Source organism: Bufo bufo, chromosome 2 (assembly GCF_905171765.1).
Source record: "Bufo bufo chromosome 2, aBufBuf1.1, whole genome shotgun sequence".
NCBI classification, from domain to species: Eukaryota; Metazoa; Chordata; class Amphibia; order Anura; family Bufonidae; genus Bufo; species Bufo bufo.
In genome coordinates, this window is record NC_053390.1 from 804,740,542 (window position 1) to 804,759,211 (window position 18,670).

The following is an 18,670-nucleotide window of genomic DNA, read 5'->3' on the forward strand; positions in this document are numbered from 1 at the left end:
TTATCAGTTAACAGCAGGGCATGGTGGGAGTTGTAGTTTTACAACAGCTGGAGAGCCACAGGTTGTCCATCCATCTATTCTGTTCACTCATCTATACTATCTTTCCTTCTCTGTTATCCATCTATTTTCCATGCATCTTTTCCAACCATCTTTACCCTTCAACTATCCATTCATTCATTTATACATCCAACCTTTCTTCTGTGCATCGTCTGGCCAGTCTTCCATTCATCCACCCAAGTATTTATCTGTCAAACTATCCAACTTATCTGTCCACCATCAGTCCCAACATGCATCCATCTAAACAACCATTCATTAATTCACCTGCACATCATCCATCGATACAAGCATCTGTCTACCTGACCACTCATTATTTCATCTGTCCATCATACAGGCACCCACCTATCAAACGATCCAATTTATCTGTCAATCATGCATCCTTACATACCTACATCCAACCATTCATTCATCTGTCCATCATCCACCCAGACAAGCTTCCATCTAGCTAACCATCCAGTCCACTGTCCATCATTTATCCTTACTTGTAGCCATCTAACCAACCATCCATTTGTCTGTCCATCATTCATCCATCCACACTAGCCTCCATCCATTGACTATCCACTATCCATTTGTCCATCACCCCCTTCATCCACTGCATGGTCCATCAATCCAACCATAAACCCCCTACTCATCCCGTACCCTTGCTCGCTCCATCCATTTGCCAATACATCCATAAGTCCATGGCTTCATCTCTCCATCATCCATTTATCTGCATCCTGCTCACTCATAGACAGGAATAGGCCATGCATCTGCCTGAGAGCACATCTTAAGGACAGGTTTTCATCCGGAGATTTTAAATATTGAATATTTCTATTCACTAACAGCAAGCAGAATTATTGAACTTATATGGAAGAACCTTTATATTCATAAAACCTGGATTTCTGCTTAGTCTTTCTTTGCTTCATCAGAGTTCCTTGATTTGTCCTCTTCTGCCAGGTCACATCAGTCTGGAAAAGGTGGTTGACAGCTAATTCGGCCACTATTATGGCTCCCATGGAGGTCAATGAATGGCCCCAGAGGTTTGGTCAAATGACTTAGGACTACTTTGGTTTACCTGTAAAGAACCTGGGGGATGATGCTCACGTGACAGCAGTTTATATGCTCATTTTGTACTTTGCTTCCTCACACCACTCCTGCACATATACGTCAGCAGGATATTCACCTGTAGTACATCTGCACCTATGACACCCGCTCATGATCGGAGGGGTATAGAAGATGGAGACGAGGTCACATTTCCAATATTTTTAACAATATTTAAAACGCTTGTTTCCATCCTACAACTTAGAATTAAACTACATAAAAATAAGTAATTTGAGAGACATTTGTGTTTCTTTAACAGTTTATTTATCTTTGTAAGTATAATGTATTACATGTTATGTACTAATCCTAAATTACATCCTGTATTATACCCCAGAGCTGCACTCACTATTCTGCTGGTGGAAACACTGTATACATACATTACATTACTTATCCTGCACTGATCCTGAGTTACATCCTATATTATACTCCAGAGCTGCACTCACTATTCTGCTGGTGGAGTCACTGTGTACATACATTACATTACTTATCCTGTACTGATCCTGAGTTACATCCTATATTATACTCCAGAGCTGTACTCACTATTCTGCTGGTGGAGTCACTGTGTACATACATTACATTACTTATCCTGTACTGATCCGGAGTTACATTCTGCATTATACTCCAGAGCTGTACTCACTATTCTGCTGGTGGAGTCACTGTGTACATACATTACATTACTTATCCTGTACTGATCCTGAGTTACATCCTGTAATATACTGCAGAGCTGCACTCACTATTCTGCTGGTGCAGTTACTGTGTACATACATTACATTACTTATCCTGTACTGATCCTGAGTTACATCCTATATTATACTCCAGAGCTGTACTCACTATTCTGCTGGTGGAGTCACTGTGTACATACATTACATTACTTATCCTGAGTTACATCCTATATTATACTCCAGATCTGTACTCACTATTCTGCTGGTGGAGTCACTGTGTACATACATTACATTACTTATCCTGTACTGATCTTGAGTTACATCCTGTATTATACCCCAGATCTGCACTCACTATTCTGCTGGTGGAGTCACTGTGTACATACATTACATTACTTATCCTGCACTGATCCTGAGTTACATCATGTATTATACTCCAGAGCTGCACTCACTATTCTGCTGGTAGGGTCACTGTGTACATACATTACATTACTTATCCTGTACTGATCCTGAGTTACATCCTGTATTATAATCCAGAGCTGCACTCACTATTCTGCTGGTGGAGTCACTGTGTACATACATTACTTATCCTGCACTGATCCTGAGTTACATTCTGTATTATACTCCAGAGCTGTACTCACTATTCTGCTGGTGGAGTCACTGTGTACATACATTACTTATCCTGTACTGATCCTGAGTTACATCCTGTATTATACTCCAGAGCTGCACTCACTATTCTGCTGGTGCAGTCACTATGTACATACATTACATTACTTATCCTGTACTGATCCGGAGTTACATCCTGCATTATACTCCAGAGCTGCACTCACTATTCTGCTGGTGGAGTCACTGTGTACATACATTACATTACTTATTTTGTACTAATCCTAAATTACATCCTGTATTATACCCCAGAGCTGCACTCACTATTCTGCTGGTGGAGTCACTGTGTACATACATTACATTACTTATCCTGCACTGATCCTGAGTTACATTCTGTATTATACTCCAGAGCTGCACTCAGTATTCTGCTGGTGGAGTCACTGTTTACATAAATTACTTATCCTGTACTGATCCGGAGTTACATCCTGTATTATACTCCAGAGCTGCACTCACTATTCTGCTGGTGGAGTCACTGTGTACATACATTACTTATCCTGTACTGATCCTGAGTTACATTCTATATTATACTCCAGAGCTGCACTCAGTATTCTGCTGGTGCAGTCACTGTGTACATACATTCCATTACTTATCCTGCACTGATCCTGAGTTACCTCCTGTATTATACTCCAGAGCTGCACTCACTATTCTGCTGGTGCAGTCACTGTGTACATACATTACATTACTTATCCTGTACTGATCCTGAGTTACATCCTGTATTATACTCCAGAGCTGCACTCACTATTCTGCTGGTGCAGTCACTGTGTACATACATTACATTACTTATCCTGTACTGATCCTGAGTTACATCCTGTATTATACTCCAGAGCTGCACTCACTATTCTGCTGGTGCAGTCACTGTGTACATATATTACATTACTTATCCTGTACTGATCCTGAGTTACATCCTGTATTATACTCCAGAGCTGCACTCACTATTCTGCTGGTGCAGTCACTGTGTACATACATTACATTACTTATCCTGTACTGATCCTGAGTTACATCCTGTATTATACTCCAGAGCTGCACTCACTATTCTGCTGGTGGAGTCACTGTGTACATACATTACTTATCCTGTACTGATCCTGAGTTACATCCTGTATTATACTCCAGAGCTGCACTCACTATTCTGCTGGTGGAGTCACTGTGTACATACATTACTTATCCTGCACTGATCCTGAGTTACATTCTGTATTATACTCCAGAGCTGCAGTCACTATTCTGCTGGTGCAGTCACTGTGTACATACATTACTTATCCTGTACTGATCCTGAGTTACATCCTGTATTATACTCCAGAGCTGCACTCACTATTCTGCTGGTGGAGTCACTGTGTACATACATTACTTATCCTGCACTGATCCTGAGTTACATTCTGTATTATACTCCAGAGCTGCACTCACTATTCTGCTGGTGGAGTCACTGTGTACATACTAGGGCTGCACGATATGGGAATTTTGTGCGATTGCGATTAGGGCCCTAAAAATTGCGATAACGATATGCAATGCGATATTTTAAGGGAATTGTGCTAGAGGTCTATTTGCTTGGATTTTCCCATAAGAGCCGCTGACGCGGCTGGGTATGACATAGTTATGGGGGATCTGTGGATGACGCTGTTATGTGGGGAATCTGTGGAGGAAGCTGTTATGTGGGGGATCTGTGGAGGACGCTGTTATGTGGGGGATCTGTGGAGGACGCTGTTATGTGGGGGATCTGTGGAGGATGCTGTTATGTGGGGGATCTGTGGATGACACTGTTATGGGGGATCTGTGGAGGACGCTGTTATGTGGGGGATCTGTGGAGGATGCTGTTATGTGGGGGATCTGTGGAGGACGCTGTTATGTGGGGGATCTGTGGAGGATGCTGTTATGTGGGGGATCTGTGGAGGACGCTGTTATGTGGGGGATCTGTGGAGGACGCTGTTATGTGGGGGATCTGTGGAGGATGCTGTTATGTGGGGGATCTGTGGAGGACGCTGTTATGTGGGGGATCTGTGGAGGACGCTGTTATGTGGGGGATCTGTGGAGGATGCTGTTATGTGGGGGATCTGTGGATGACACTGTTATGGGGGATCTGTGGAGGACGCTGTTATGTGGGGGATCTGTGGAGGATGCTGTTATGTGGGGGATCTGTGGAGGACGCTGTTATGTGGGGGATCTGTGGAGGATGCTGTTATGTGGGGGATCTGTGGAGGATGCTGTTATGTGGGGGATCTGTGGAGGACGCTGTTATGTGGGGGATCTGTGGAGGACAGTGTTATGGGGATCTGTGGAGGATGCTGTTATGTGGGGGATCTGTGGAGGATGCTGTTATGTGGGGGATCTGTGGATGGCGCTGTTATGTGGGGGATCTGTGGAGGATGCTGTTATGTGGGGGATCTGTGGAGGATGCTGTTATGTGGGGGATCTGTGGAGGAAGCTGTTATGTGGGGGATCTGTGGAGGATGCTGTTATGTGGGGGATCTGTGGAGGATGCTGTTATGTGGGGGATCTGTGGATGGCGCTGTTATGTGGGGGATCTGTGGAGGACGCTGTTATGTGGGGGATCTGTGGAGGACGCTGTTATGTGGGGGATCTGTGGAGGAAGCTGTTATGTGGGGGATCTGTGGAGGATGCTGTTATGGGGTGGATCTGTGGAGGATGCTGTTATGGGGTGGATCTGTGGAGGAGGCTGTTATGGGGTGGATCTGTGGAGGACGCTGTTATGTGGGGGATCTGTGGATGGCGCTGTTATGTGGGGGATCTGTGGATGACGCTGTGTTGTGGGGGATCTGTGGAGGACGCTGTTATGTGGGGGATCTGTGGATGGCGCTGTTATGTGGGGGATCTGTGGAGGACGCTGTTATGTGGGGGATCTGTGGAGGACAGTGTTATGGGGGATCTGTGGAGGACGCTGTTATGTGGGGGATCTGTGGAGGACGCTGTTATGTGGGGGATCTGTGGAGGAGGCTGTTATGGGGTGGATCTGTGGAGGACGCTGTTATGTGGGGGATCTGTGGAGGACGCTGTTATGTGGGGGATCTGTGGATGGCGCTGTTATGTGGGGGATCTGTGGAGGACGCTGTTATGTGGGGGATCTGTGGAGGACGCTGTTATGTGGGGGATCTGTGGAGGAAGCTGTTATGTGGGGGATCTGTGGAGGACGCTGTTATGTGGGGGATCTGTGGAGGACGCTGTTATGTGGGGGATCTGTGGAGGACGCTGTTATGTGGGGGATCTGTGGATGACGCTGTTATGGGGGGGATCTGTGGAGGACGCTGTTATGGGGGGAATCTGTGGAGGAAGCTGTTATGTGGGGGATCTGTGGAGGACGCTGTTATGTGGGGGATCTGTGGAGGACAGTGTTATGTGGGGGATCTGTGGAGGATGCTGTTATGTGGGGGATCTGTGGATGACGCTGTTATGGGGGGGATCTGTGGAGGACGCTGTTATGTGGGGGATCTGTGGATGACGCTGTTATGGGGTATCTGTGGAGGACGCTGTTATGTGGGGGATCTGTGGAGGACGCTGTTATGTGGGGGATCTGTGGAGGAAGCTGTTATGTGGGGGATCTGTGGAGGACGCTGTTATGGGGGATCTGTGGAGGACGCTGTTATGGGGGATCTGTGGAGGACGCTGTTATGTGGGGGATCTGTGGAGGATGCTGTTATGGGGGATCTGTGGAGGACGCTGTTATGGGGGATCTGTGGAGGACGCTGTTATGTGGGGGATCTGTGGAGGATGCTGTTATGTGGGGGATCTGTGGAGGATGCTGTTATGGGGTGGATCTGTGGAGGACAGTGTTATGGGGGATCTGTGGAGGAAGCTGTTATGTGGGGGATCTGTGGAGGATGCTGTTATGGGGGATCTGTGGAGGACGCTGTTATGGGGGATCTGTGGAGGACGCTGTTATGGGGGGGATCTGTGGAGGACGCTGTTATGTGGGGGATCTGTGGAGGACGCTGTTATGTGGGGTATCTGTGGAGGACGCTGTTATGTGGGGGATCTGTGGAGGACGCTGTTATGTGGGGGATCTGTGGAGGATGCTGTTATGGGGGATCTGTGGAGGACGCTGTTATGGGGGATCTGTGGAGGACAGTGTTATGGGGGATCTGTGGAGGAAGCTGTTATGTGGGGGATCTGTGGAGGATGCTGTTATGGGGGATCTGTGGAGGACGCTGTTATGGGGGATCTGTGGAGGACGCTGTTATGGGGGGGATCTGTGGAGGACGCTGTTATGTGGGGGATCTGTGGATGGCGCTGTTATGTGGGGGATCTGTGGAGGACGCTGTTATGTGGGGGATCTGTGGAGGACGCTGTTATGTGGGGGATCTGTGGAGGAAGCTGTTATGTGGGGGATCTGTGGAGGACGCTGTTATGTGGGGGATCTGTGGAGGACGCTGTTATGTGGGGGATCTGTGGAGGACGCTGTTATGTGGGGGATCTGTGGATGACGCTGTTATGGGGGGGATCTGTGGAGGACAGTGTTATGTGGGGGATCTGTGGAGGATGCTGTTATGTGGGGGATCTGTGGAGGAAGCTGTTATGTGGGGGATCTGTGGAGGACACTGTTAGGGGGGGGATCTGTGGAGGACGCTGTTATGTGGGGGATCTGTGGATGACGCTGTTATGGGGTATCTGTGGAGGACGCTGTTATGTGGGGGATCTGTGGAGGACGCTGTTATGTGGGGGATCTGTGGAGGAAGCTGTTATGTGGGGGATCTGTGGAGGATGCTGTTATGGGGGATCTGTGGAGGACGCTGTTATGGGGGATCTGTGGAGGACGCTGTTATGTGGGGGATCTGTGGAGGATGCTGTTATGGGGGATCTGTGGAGGACGCTGTTATGGGGGATCTGTGGAGGACGCTGTTATGTGGGGGATCTGTGGAGGATGCTGTTATGTGGGGGATCTGTGGAGGATGCTGTTATGGGGTGGATCTGTGGAGGACAGTGTTATGGGGGATCTGTGGAGGACACTTATGGGGACCTGTGGAGGACACTTATGGGGACCTGTGGATGGCACTGTTATGGGGTGGATCTGTGGAGGACGCTGTTATAGGGGATGTGTGCTATGACACATAGGGCCATGAGGGGGGCAGCATAAGACATATAGCATCTTATGCTGGTCCCCCTCATGGCCCTATGTGTCCCTTCATGTGTCCTAAACTGCGCACATAACTGGCTTTGTGTAAAGTATTTTACTAGTGTGTGAAACAAGCTCTCTCCTATTGATAACATGGCCGCCTCTGTACTCACTGTCACGATGAATGCACTGCAGCGAGCGCAGACATCCCAACCTGCAAAAACTCATTTCAGGGAGTTTTTCTTTTTTTTTCTTTCACAAACTTTTTATTACATTTTCCAGACATATGCAGTATCTGCACACTTTACTCTATGGTGTGGAGGACTGGGCTCATTACCCTGCCCCAAATTATCATATTTATGTATATGATTAAAGGGATTCTGTCACCACCTATAAGCCCTGTGAGCTAAACATCTGCTCATGTCCAGGGCAGGATTCTGATTTCTAAGGTGGCCTTATAAAAGGTATTTGTGGCTTTATTCTGCGGAAAAACAGGTTTTACTAACCTGTCTTGCACTGTGCGCACGCGCCGAGAAGGGGACACTGCTACAGGTTGATGGAAAGGTTTATTGCGAGTAAACTAGAGATGGGAAGTTCGGATCTTTCACATGAATCGGTTCATTTGAATCAGTTCATTCAAATGAACTGATTCATGAATCGAATCTTCGGTTCACTCGCTGATCCGACAAGAAGCAAGTGAACCGAAGCTTAGGTTGCGCAATGCGCATGCGCGGATGCTTGGATTCACTTAATGACTCGCTGAGTCGGCTCTTGGTCTGAGTCAGGAAGTTTATTCTTTAAAACCCTGTGTGTAATTATCTACCCCACTGCAGGAAAAAAACAAGCATCCAGGGGGGGTGAATTTAACACTGGGGTAAATAATATAATTAAAATGGAGGGTTAAATGTGTAAATGTATTTAAAAAAAATACATCTCTCTCAATAGTTCTATAGCTGCTGAATGAGACAGAAGAAGGGATGCCTTTAACATATAGATCTCCTTGAGAAGCCAATTTGACCCTAAAGGGTTAATTCAACCTGTAATCTGAACTCTGTGTCCTGTCACTTCTCTTATCTCTCTGCTCTAAACCTTCCCATATTGTTTCACATGCGGGCGTCAGGGAGCCGCTATCTAATAGCGGGAGACTCCCTGAATCTCCGGGAGACTTGAGATCCCTGCGAGCGGTAGCGAGCTGGCCGGCCGGCGCGTGACTGACGTCACTTAGTAACGCTCCTCCCACTTCAGGAAGCAGGAGCGTTACTAAGTGACGTCAGTCACGCGCCGGCCGGGCCGCTCGCTGCCGTGCATTCATAGTGACAGTGAGTACAGAGGCGGCCATGTTATCAATAGGAGAGAGATTGTTTCACACACTAGTAAAATACTTTACACGCAAAGCCAGTTATGTGCGCGGGGCCCCTTCATATATAATCGCAGCATTTTCGGGTCGGAAAAATCGCCATATCGCGATTCGATTATTTTTTCTTTTTATCGTGCAGCCCTAGTACATACAAACACTGAATAAGTAAGGATTGCTGAAAGGGATTACAGAATTGTGAATTTACTGTTTAACGACTTGTAAACACTTGGAGTCATTTATCAAACTGGTGTAAAGTAGAACTGGCTTTAGTTGCCGATAGCAACCATTTGGATTCCACCTTTCATTTTCCAAAGGAGCTGTCAAAAATGAAAGGTGGAATCTGATTGGTTGCTATGGGCAACTAAGCCAGTTCTACTTTACACCAGTTTGATGAATCTCCCCCACTGTTCCTAAAGCCGCCTCTCTAGTGGGCATATCAGGCAGGCGTCCCATCAGTAGGAGGTGCTGCCATGTCCCTAGACGGTCCTCACGTAGTAATTGCTCGGGTCTGACCACAGGGACCGATCACAATAGTGAAGACGGGGTCGGGGGGTGTCAGCAGTAGCTGCACGGTACATGGAGGCGTGCGGAGGCGAGATATATAGAAGGAGGCGCAGTGGTTTTAGGCTCTCTAGAATAAGTTAAAAAAAAGAGGAAAATTCTGGGGAAGTTGGAGGCCGGGGTGGAGAGGTGGCAAAGACGTAAAATGTACGTGGGTGGTAAGGATATTGGTGGAGGTTGTAAAAACTAATGCCAGGCAGCTGCTGCTAAAGCACCTGACAGATGCCCCAAAGGATGGCCTAGGAACACATGATAAGAACATAGTGTAAAGTAGAACTGGCTCAGTCGTCCATAGCAACCAATCAGATTCCTCCTTTCATTTTGGAAAGCTCCTTTAGAAAATGAAAGGTGGAATCTGATTGATTGCTATGGGCATCTAGGCCAGTTCTACTTTACATCAGTTTGATCCATTTCCCCCATAGTTCTCAGTAAACAGCGGTACCGGCCGTCGGACACTGTAACACAGATCAGATACTGATGACCTATCCTGAGCATAGACCATCAAATCTCGGACAACCCCTTTAAGGGAAGAGGTCCCTAATAAGTTATTACAGTTAGGGGGACATAGTTACTATGAACATCCATATGGAGGGTCAGTACAGAGGTCTCTCTAATGATCTTTTTATACTTAATATGCCATAACCACGACATGAAGGCATGCCCTAGGTCAGTGATGGTGAACCTATTAGAGACCGAGTGCCCAAACTGCAACCCTACCACCCACTTATTTATCGCGAAGTGCCAACACTGCAATGGCAATGAATACCAATATAGTATGTCTTCCATGTAATTTCTCTATAATCGCCTGCCTACACTCAGTGCGCCCTGCGCTGATGAATGGCAGGAAAAGTCTAAGGCATATTGGTACACCATAGACTTTTCCCAGGGCACGGGTGCCCACAGAGAGGGCTCTGAGTGCCGCCTCTGGCACCCGTGCCATAGGTTCGCCACCACTGCCCTAGGTCTAGGGGAGAAGGTTTCACCGTAGACAAGGATTCTTTACGAGCGGTGAAGTCTATAAAGTTTAGGGGTGGAAATATGGCCTGTGCAGCTGGTTCAACTGGTGGGGGGGGGGGGATTACATTTTCCTCTCTGATGGCGCCCCCTGCTGTTTATCCCTCAGGTCCACCTTCTCCTGCGCTCAGTGGTGGACGCACACGCTCAGTAGCTTCCCTGCTGTCTTCTTTCTCTCGGAGCCGGTGTAGTGATCTCATAGTGAAGCAGGTGAAGTGGTCCAGACACCTTTCCTTCAGTCATCCTTCCAAATTCCTCCAAGTCTATAGTGGAGGAGGACATTGTGGGGGCGTCACACACCGTACATATCTCTGGGGGTATATGTGAGCGGAGGATGGGGTGAACAAGAGCTCAGTGCAATGCATCCTGGGGGAAACAGGTGCTCGAGGAGCTGCTGCCCACCCAGGTAAGTGATAAAGAGTTTTTAATTCATCGGAGGACCCCTTTAACCACCTCAGCCCCCAGTGCTTAAACATCCTGAAAGACCAGGCCACTTTTTACACTTCTGACCTACACTACTTTCACCGTTTATTGCTCGGTCATGCAACTTACCACCCAAATGAATTTTACCTCCTTTTCTTCTCACTAATAGAGCTTTCATTTGGTGGTATTTCATTGCTGCTGACATTTTTACTTTTTTTGTTATTAATCGAAATTTAACGATTTTTTTGCAAAAAAATGACATTTTTCACTTTCAGTTGTAAAATTTTGCAAAAAAAACGAGATCCATATATAAATTTTGCTCTAAATTTATTGTTCTACATGTCTTTGATAAAAAAAAAAATGTTTGGGTAAAAAAAAAAATGGTTTGGGTAAAAGTTATAGCGTTTACAAACTATGGTACAAAAATGTGAATTTCCGCTTTTTGAAGCAGCTCTGACTTTCTGAGCACCTGTCATGTTTCCTGAGGTTCTACAATGGCCAGACAGTACAAACACCCCACAAATGACCCCATTTCGGAAAGTAGACACCCTAAGGTATTCGCTGATGGGCATAGTGAGTTCATAGAACTTTTTATTTTTTGTCACAAGTTAGCGGAAAATGATGATTTTTTTTTTTTTTTTCTTACAAAGTCTCATATTCCACTAACTTGTGACAAAAAATAAAAACTTCCATGAACTCACTATGCCCATCAGCGAATACCTTGGGGTGTCTTCTTTCCAAAATAGGGTCACTTGTGGGGTAGTTACACTGCCCTGGCATTCTAGGGGCCCAAATGTGTGGTAAGGAGTTTGAAATCAAATTCTGTAAAAAATGACCAGTGAAATCCGAAAGGTGCTCTTTGGAATATGGGCCCCTTTGCCCACCTAGGCTGCAAAAAAGTGTCACACATGTGGTATCTCCGTATTCAGGAGAAGTTGGGGAATGTGTTTTGGGGTGTCATTTTACATATACCCATGCTGGGTGAGAGAAATATCTTGGTCAAATGCCAACTTTGTATAAAAAAATGGGAAAAGTTGTCTTTTGCCAAGATATTTCTCTCACCCAGCATGGGTATATGTAAAATGACACCCCAAAACACATTCCCCAACTTCTCCTGAATACGGAGATACCAGATGTGTGACACTTTTTTGCAGCCTAGGTGGGCAAAGGGGCCCATATTCCAAAGAGCACCTTTCGGATTTCACTGGTCATTTTTTACAGAATTTGATTTCAAACTCCTTACCACACATTTGGGCCCCTAGAATGCCAGGGCAGTATAACTACCCCACAAGTGACCCCATTTTGGAAAGAAGACACTCCAAGGTATTCCGTGAGGGGCATGGCGAGTTCCTAGAATTTTTTATTTTTTGTCACAAGTTAGTGGAAAATGATGATTTTTTTTTAATTTTTTTTTTTCTTACAAAGTCTCATATTCCACTAACTTGTGACAAAAAATAAATACTTCCATGAACTCACTATGCCCATCAGCGAATACCTTGGGGTGTCTTCTTTCCAAAATGGGGTCACTTGTGGGGTAGTTATACTGCCCTGGCATTCTAGGGGCCCAAATGTGTGGTAAGGAGTTTGAAATCAAATTCTGTAAAACATGACCAGTGAAATCCGAAAGGTGCTCTTTGGAATGTGGGCCCCTTTGCCCACCTAGGCTGCAAAAAAGTGCCACACATGTGGTATCTCCGTATTCAGGAGAAGTTGGGCAATGTGTTTTGGGGTGTCTTTTTACATATACCCATGCTGGGTGAGAGAAATATCTTGGCAAAAGACAACTTTTCCCATTTTTTTATACAAAGTTGGCATTTGACCAAGATATTTATCTCACCCAGCATGGGTATATGTAAAATGACACCCCAAAACACATTCCCCAACTTCTCCTGAATACGGAGATACCACATGTGTGACACTTTTTTGCAGCCTAGGTGGGCAAAGGGGCCCACATTCCAAAGAGCACCTTTCGGATTTCACTGGTCATTTTTTACAGAATTTGATTTCAAACTCCTTACCACACATTTGGGCCCCTAGAATGCCAGGGCAGTATAACTACCCCACAAGTGACCCCATTTTGGAAAGAAGACACCCCAAGGTATTCGCTGATGGGCATAGTGAGTTCATGGAAGTTTTTATTTTTTGTCACAAGTTAGTGGAATATGAGACTTTGTAAGGAAAAAAAAATAAAAAATCATCATTTTCCACTAACTTGTGACAAAAAATAAAAAATTCTAGGAACTTGCCATGCCCCTCACGGAGTACCTTGGGGTGTCTTCTTTCCAAAATGGGGTCACTTGTGGGGTAGTTATACTGCCCTGGCATTTTCCAGGGGCCCTAATGTGTTGTAAGTAGGTAAATGACCTGTGAAATCCGAAAGGTGCTCTTTGGAATGTGGGCCCCTTTGCCCACCTAGGCTGCAAAAAAGTGCCACACATGTGGTATCTCCGTATTCAGGAGAAGTTGGGGAATGTGTTTTGGGGTGTCATTTTACATATACCCATGCTGGGTGAGATAAATATCTTGGTCAAATGCCAACTTTGTATAAAAAAATGGGAAAAGTTGTCTTTTGCCAAGATATTTCTCTCACCCAGCAAGGGTATATGTAAAATGACACCCCAAAACACATTCCCCAACTTCTCCTGAGTACGGCGATACCAGATGTGTGACACTTTTTTGCAGCCTAGATGCGCAAAGGGGCCCACATTCCTTTTATGAGGGCATTTTTAGACATTTGGATCCCAGACTTCTTCTCACGCTTTAGGGCCCCTAGAATGCCAGGGCAGTATAAATACCCCACATGTGACCCCATTTTGGAAAGAAGACACCCCAAGGTATTCAATGAGGGGCATGGCGAGTTCATAGAAATTTTTTTTTTTTTGGCACAAGTTAGCGGAAATTTATTTTATTTATTTTTTTCTCACAAAGTCTCCCTTTCCGCTAACTTGGGACAGAAATTTCAATCTTTCATGGACTCAATATGCCCCTCACGGAATACCTGGGGGTGTCTTCTTTCCGAAATGGGGTCACATGTGGGGTATTTATACTGCCCTGGCATTCTAGGGGCCCTAAAGCGTGAGAAGAAGTCTGGAATATAAATGTCTAAAAATTTTTACGCATTTGGATTCCGTGAGGGGTATGGTGAGTTCATGTGAGATTTTATTTTTTGACACAAGTTAGTGGAATATGAGACTTTGTAAGAAAAAAATAATAATTTCCGCTAACTTGGGCCAAAAAAATGTCTGAATGGAGCCTTACAGAGGGGTGATCAATGACAGGGGGGTGATCAATGACAGGGGGGTGATCAATGACAGGGGGGTGATCATGGAGTCTATATGGGGTGATCACCCCCCTGTCATTGATCACCCCCTATAAGGCTCCATTCAGATGTCCGTATGTGTTTTGCGGATCCGATCCATCTATCAGTGGATCCGTAAAAATCATGCGGACATCTGAATGCAGCCTGACAGGGGGGGTGATCAATGACAGGGGGGGTAATCAATGACAGGGGGGTGATCAGGGAGTCTATATGGGGTGATCACCACAGTCATTGATCACGCCCCTGTAAGGCTCCATTCAGACGTCCGTATGCGTTTTGCGGATCCGATCCATCTATCAGTGGATCCGTAAAAATCATGCGGACGTCTGAATGGAGCTTTACAGGGGTGTGATCAATGACAGGGGGGTAATCAATGACAGGGGGGTGATCAGGGAGTCTATATGGGGTGATCACCACAGTCATTGATCACGCCCCTGTAAGGCTTTATTCAGACGTCCGTATGCGTTTTGCGGATCCGATCCATCTATCAGTGGATCCGTAAAAATCATGCGGACATCTGAATGGAGCTTTACAGGGGGGTGATCAATGACAGGGGGGTAATCAATGACAGGGGGTGATCAGGGAGTCTATATGGGGTGATCAGGGGTGATCAAGGGCGAATAAGGGGTTAATAAGTGACAGGGGGGGTGTAGTGTAGTGTAGTGGTGCTTGGTGCAACATATTACTGAGCTACCTGTGTCCTCTGGTGGTCGATCCAAACAAAGGGGACCACCAGAGGACCAGGTAGCAGGTATATTAGACGCTGTTATCAAAACAGCGTCTAATATACCTGTTAGGGGTTAAAAAAAACACATCTCCAGCCTGCCAGCGAACGATCGCCGCTGGCAGGCTGGAGATCAACTCTCTTACCTTCCGTTCCTGTGAGCGCGCGCGCCTGTGTGCGCGCGTTCACAGGAAATCTCGGCCATCGCGAGATGACGCATATATGCGTGACTCTGCGCAGGGCTGCCACCTCCGGAACGCGAATCTGCGTTAGGCGGTCCGGAGGTGGTTAATATGGAGGTTCCGCATGGACGTTGTTTTCCAGGAGAACTGGTTGAACCGGAGGAATTCATGTCACTTTAAGGACAAAAACAAAAGAATGCAACAAACCTTTGTGCCATTTAAAGGGGAATTCCCACTGTAGACAATGGGGTCACATACACAGGACATGCCGCCAATGTCTGAGAGGTAGAGGTCACCCCAGTAAAGAGGTAGGTGAGGGTCACAAGACCTATCTCATCATTATCATAGTGGGAGCACCCCTTTAAGAGGCCCCTCGATCACACAGTAAATCAAGGTGTTAATATAGAAAGTGCACAGAGGTAAGTAACATACCCGGGCACCTACCTGATGTGGTGGCTGTCTCTGGACGGTTGCAGGAAGAGTCTTCTCTTCTAGCTGATATTTCCTTGTATGACAGGACAACCCAGTGCTGCCTCCTGATAGGACAGGCTCCAGAGAGGCCGCCCCGGGGTGGTACAGGCTCCTCATGTTCACACTAGTTAACTCTCTACCTGCCACTACATTATGCAAACTGTGCAATGTAGCAGAGCTGGATGATGCAGGCTGCCGAGCGGACCCAGCTGGTTCATGCAAACACTTCCCCCAAATAAATGGTTATTATTATGCTCTCACCGTGCAAGCAATAGCAGCAGCAGAATAGTGAGTGCAGCTCTGTAGTATAATACAAGATGTAACCGAGGATCAGTACAGGAAAAGTAATGTAATATATGTACACAGTGACTGCACCAGCAGAATAGTGAGTGCAGCTCTGGAGTATAATACAGGATGTAACTAGGTGATTTTCCTAGTCTATGACGGAAAGTCATGGTTTTATTAAAGACACGGAGGCGAGTATTGCTATCTCCTTCTTTACTGTCCACCTTATAGCAGCAAAGAAAAACTTTACATAACATGACGTAACCATGGTAACATCACCCCTCCCCTCATAGTCCATATAATAAACGGCTCCTCCTATAGATCCTCCTCTTTCTTTACGAGCCTGACACCATAACCGGAACCATCACACACAAAACCGGAACCTTGAATCTGGAAGAACGACCAGCATGGAACAACCGGAACATCCGAACGAACATCAGCTGAGATCACTGGAACCCTTCTTCCTTGAAAGCCAACATGGCTACAACTGGAGCAGAGCAATTGAAGCCCGTAGCGAATCAACTTCCTCCTGAAAGTAATAAACAAATTAAGCAATGGGCAGAAGAATACATCGCCAGTCATACGCGATCCTGCCATAATAAATATCTTAAGCCGACTATGCAGACAAAGCATGCAAATCAGAGTGAAAACCACAGAAAATACATTATAAGGGAGGGAAACCCAGGGTGGGCAATACTCGCCTCCGTGTCTTTAATAAAACCATGACTTTCCGTCATAGACTAGGAAAATCACCTAGTTTTACAGCAAGACACGGAGGCTCCTATTGCTAAGTTTAAAGTTGAGCAATCACAGCAGAAAACAAATGTGGAGGCGGTCTAAAATAATACTCCCTGAATGTCGATGCCAAAGACCAGTCCGCAAGACGTAGAATATCCTCCAATCGTGCCCCCGAAATAGCCAAGGCGGTAGCTGATGCGCCTCTAGCGGAATGAGCTGTAAATATGGAAGTATCAATTCCTGCTAACGACATAATCCATTTCATCCAGCGCGCCAAAGTAGGGCTGGATACAGGACCAAACGGATGCCGAATGGATAAGAAAAGCTGAGGGACCGAAGACGACCGGTAAGTACGCGTCCGGGATTCATACTCCTTCAAACAAGCCACCGGACAAAGAACCGGCGAAGCTGGAAATGATGGGTAAGAGACCGACCTAATGTTGGTCTTAGTACGTCTGGATATATTGAAGGTGACCCCCTCCGGAGTGAATGATCTGGCGTCGTGATCAAGCGCCCGAACATCAGAGACCCGCTTACAGGATATAAGGCAAAAAAGAACCACAAATTTGGCCGACAACTGCCGTAAGGTGAGATCCGAGTTACCTGGCCAGTTGGATAAAAAGGACAAAACCAAAGACACGTCCCAAGTCGTGGTAAAGCGAGGACGGGGAGGACGAGACATGCGGGAACCGCAAAGCAAACGTGATACGGAAGGGTGCTGTCCCGCAGGGACACCATCAAAACCCTGATGCGTAGACGAAATAGCGGATCTGAACAAATTAATTGTCCGATAAGCTTTACCCGCTTCGAAAAGGGAAGTAAGAAAGTCTAGAAGATGGTTCACAGGGGCCGAAACGGGATCCAAGTCCCGTTCCACGCACCAACCAGACCAAGCTCGCCAGGCTGCCCGATAAGATTTTCTGGTGCCGGGAGCCCATGCGTTGTCCAAAAGGCGTCTAGTTGCCTCCGAAATATCACCGATTTCTCCAGGCGTCCTGAGATCCGGCAGGCTATCAGACGTAGGGATCCGTCCACCAGGAGCGGGTGGTGTAATCCTCGAGGGTCCTGGAGGAGATCCATCCGATTCGGGAGAAGAAACGGCACCTCTATCAGGAGACCCAGAAGAGACGGAAACCAAGCTTGAGTCCCCCAGAAGGGGACCACCACTACCAATTCGGCCAGATGACGACGGACATGTAACATCATCCTCGGGATCATAGCAAATGGCGGGAATGCATACATCAGCGGGCCGGCCCAGGGTTGAAGGAACGCGTCCACTGCCTCTGCCGCCGGATCCGGGCGCCAGCTGAAAAACCGTGGAAGCTGGGTGTTCAGACGTGAGGCAAATAGGTCTATAGCAAAAGGACCCCAATTCCTGGATAACTCTGAAAATGTTTCTGGCGCTAGCATCCAATCGCTGCTGTCCGTAAGGTAGCGAGAGCCCCAATCCGCCCGACTGTTGTGGAGTCCCGGGAGATATTCCGCTTGAACCATGACCTCTCTGGAGAGACAAAAGGACCAGAAATCTTTCGCTAACCGAGCCAAGGTAGCCGAGCGCGTACCTCCCAACCGGTTGATGTATCGCACTGCAGACACATTGTCCATCCTCAAACGAATGCACGCCCGAGCCATCCCGTTGGTGAAACTCCGAATGGCAAAGGAACCGGCAAGAAGTTCCAACGCGTTGATATGAAGTCGTGCCTCTTCTGTGGACCACCGACCGCCCGTGGAGATCCCGTTGCAGTGGGCACCCCAACCGTGAAGACTGGCGTCCGATTCGACAGTGAAATCGGGATGTAAGCCGAATATCGCCTTGCCGTTCCATGCCTCCAGGTTGTCGATCCACCAAGAGATCTCTTCCCGAGATTCCGGGTCCAGGATCAGAGTGTCTGCGAACGTAGCGCCAGAGCGGAGATGCGCTATCTTTAAGCGTTGAAGGGCCCTGTAGTGCAATGGGGCTGGAAACACTGCTTGGATCGACGAGGCGAGAAGACCGATGATCCTGGCTAAGTGGCGCAGGGACAGCTGAGGTATAGACAGGGCATGTCTGAGTTCCTTGCGTATGGCAGGCAGCTTCGTTA

General features: G+C 47.0%; 1 protein-coding gene across 6 annotated transcripts in view; it reads right to left on the minus strand.

The window, feature by feature from the left end:
* Positions 1-15,598, minus strand: part of MAVS (mitochondrial antiviral signaling protein) — a 39,712-nt gene extending 24,114 nt beyond the window's left edge. For 2 of the 6 annotated variants that reach the window (XM_040419309.1, XM_040419303.1), the window contains exon 1: positions 15,540-15,598. The gene's annotated coding sequence lies outside the window, so the exon portion shown is untranslated. Of the gene's footprint in view, positions 1-696; positions 902-930; positions 1,487-15,527 lie in introns of those variants that run through there. The other 4 variants (XM_040419306.1, XM_040419308.1, XM_040419305.1 and 1 more) reach the window with 4 other exon arrangements.
* Positions 15,599-18,670: the final 3,072 nt, after the last annotated feature.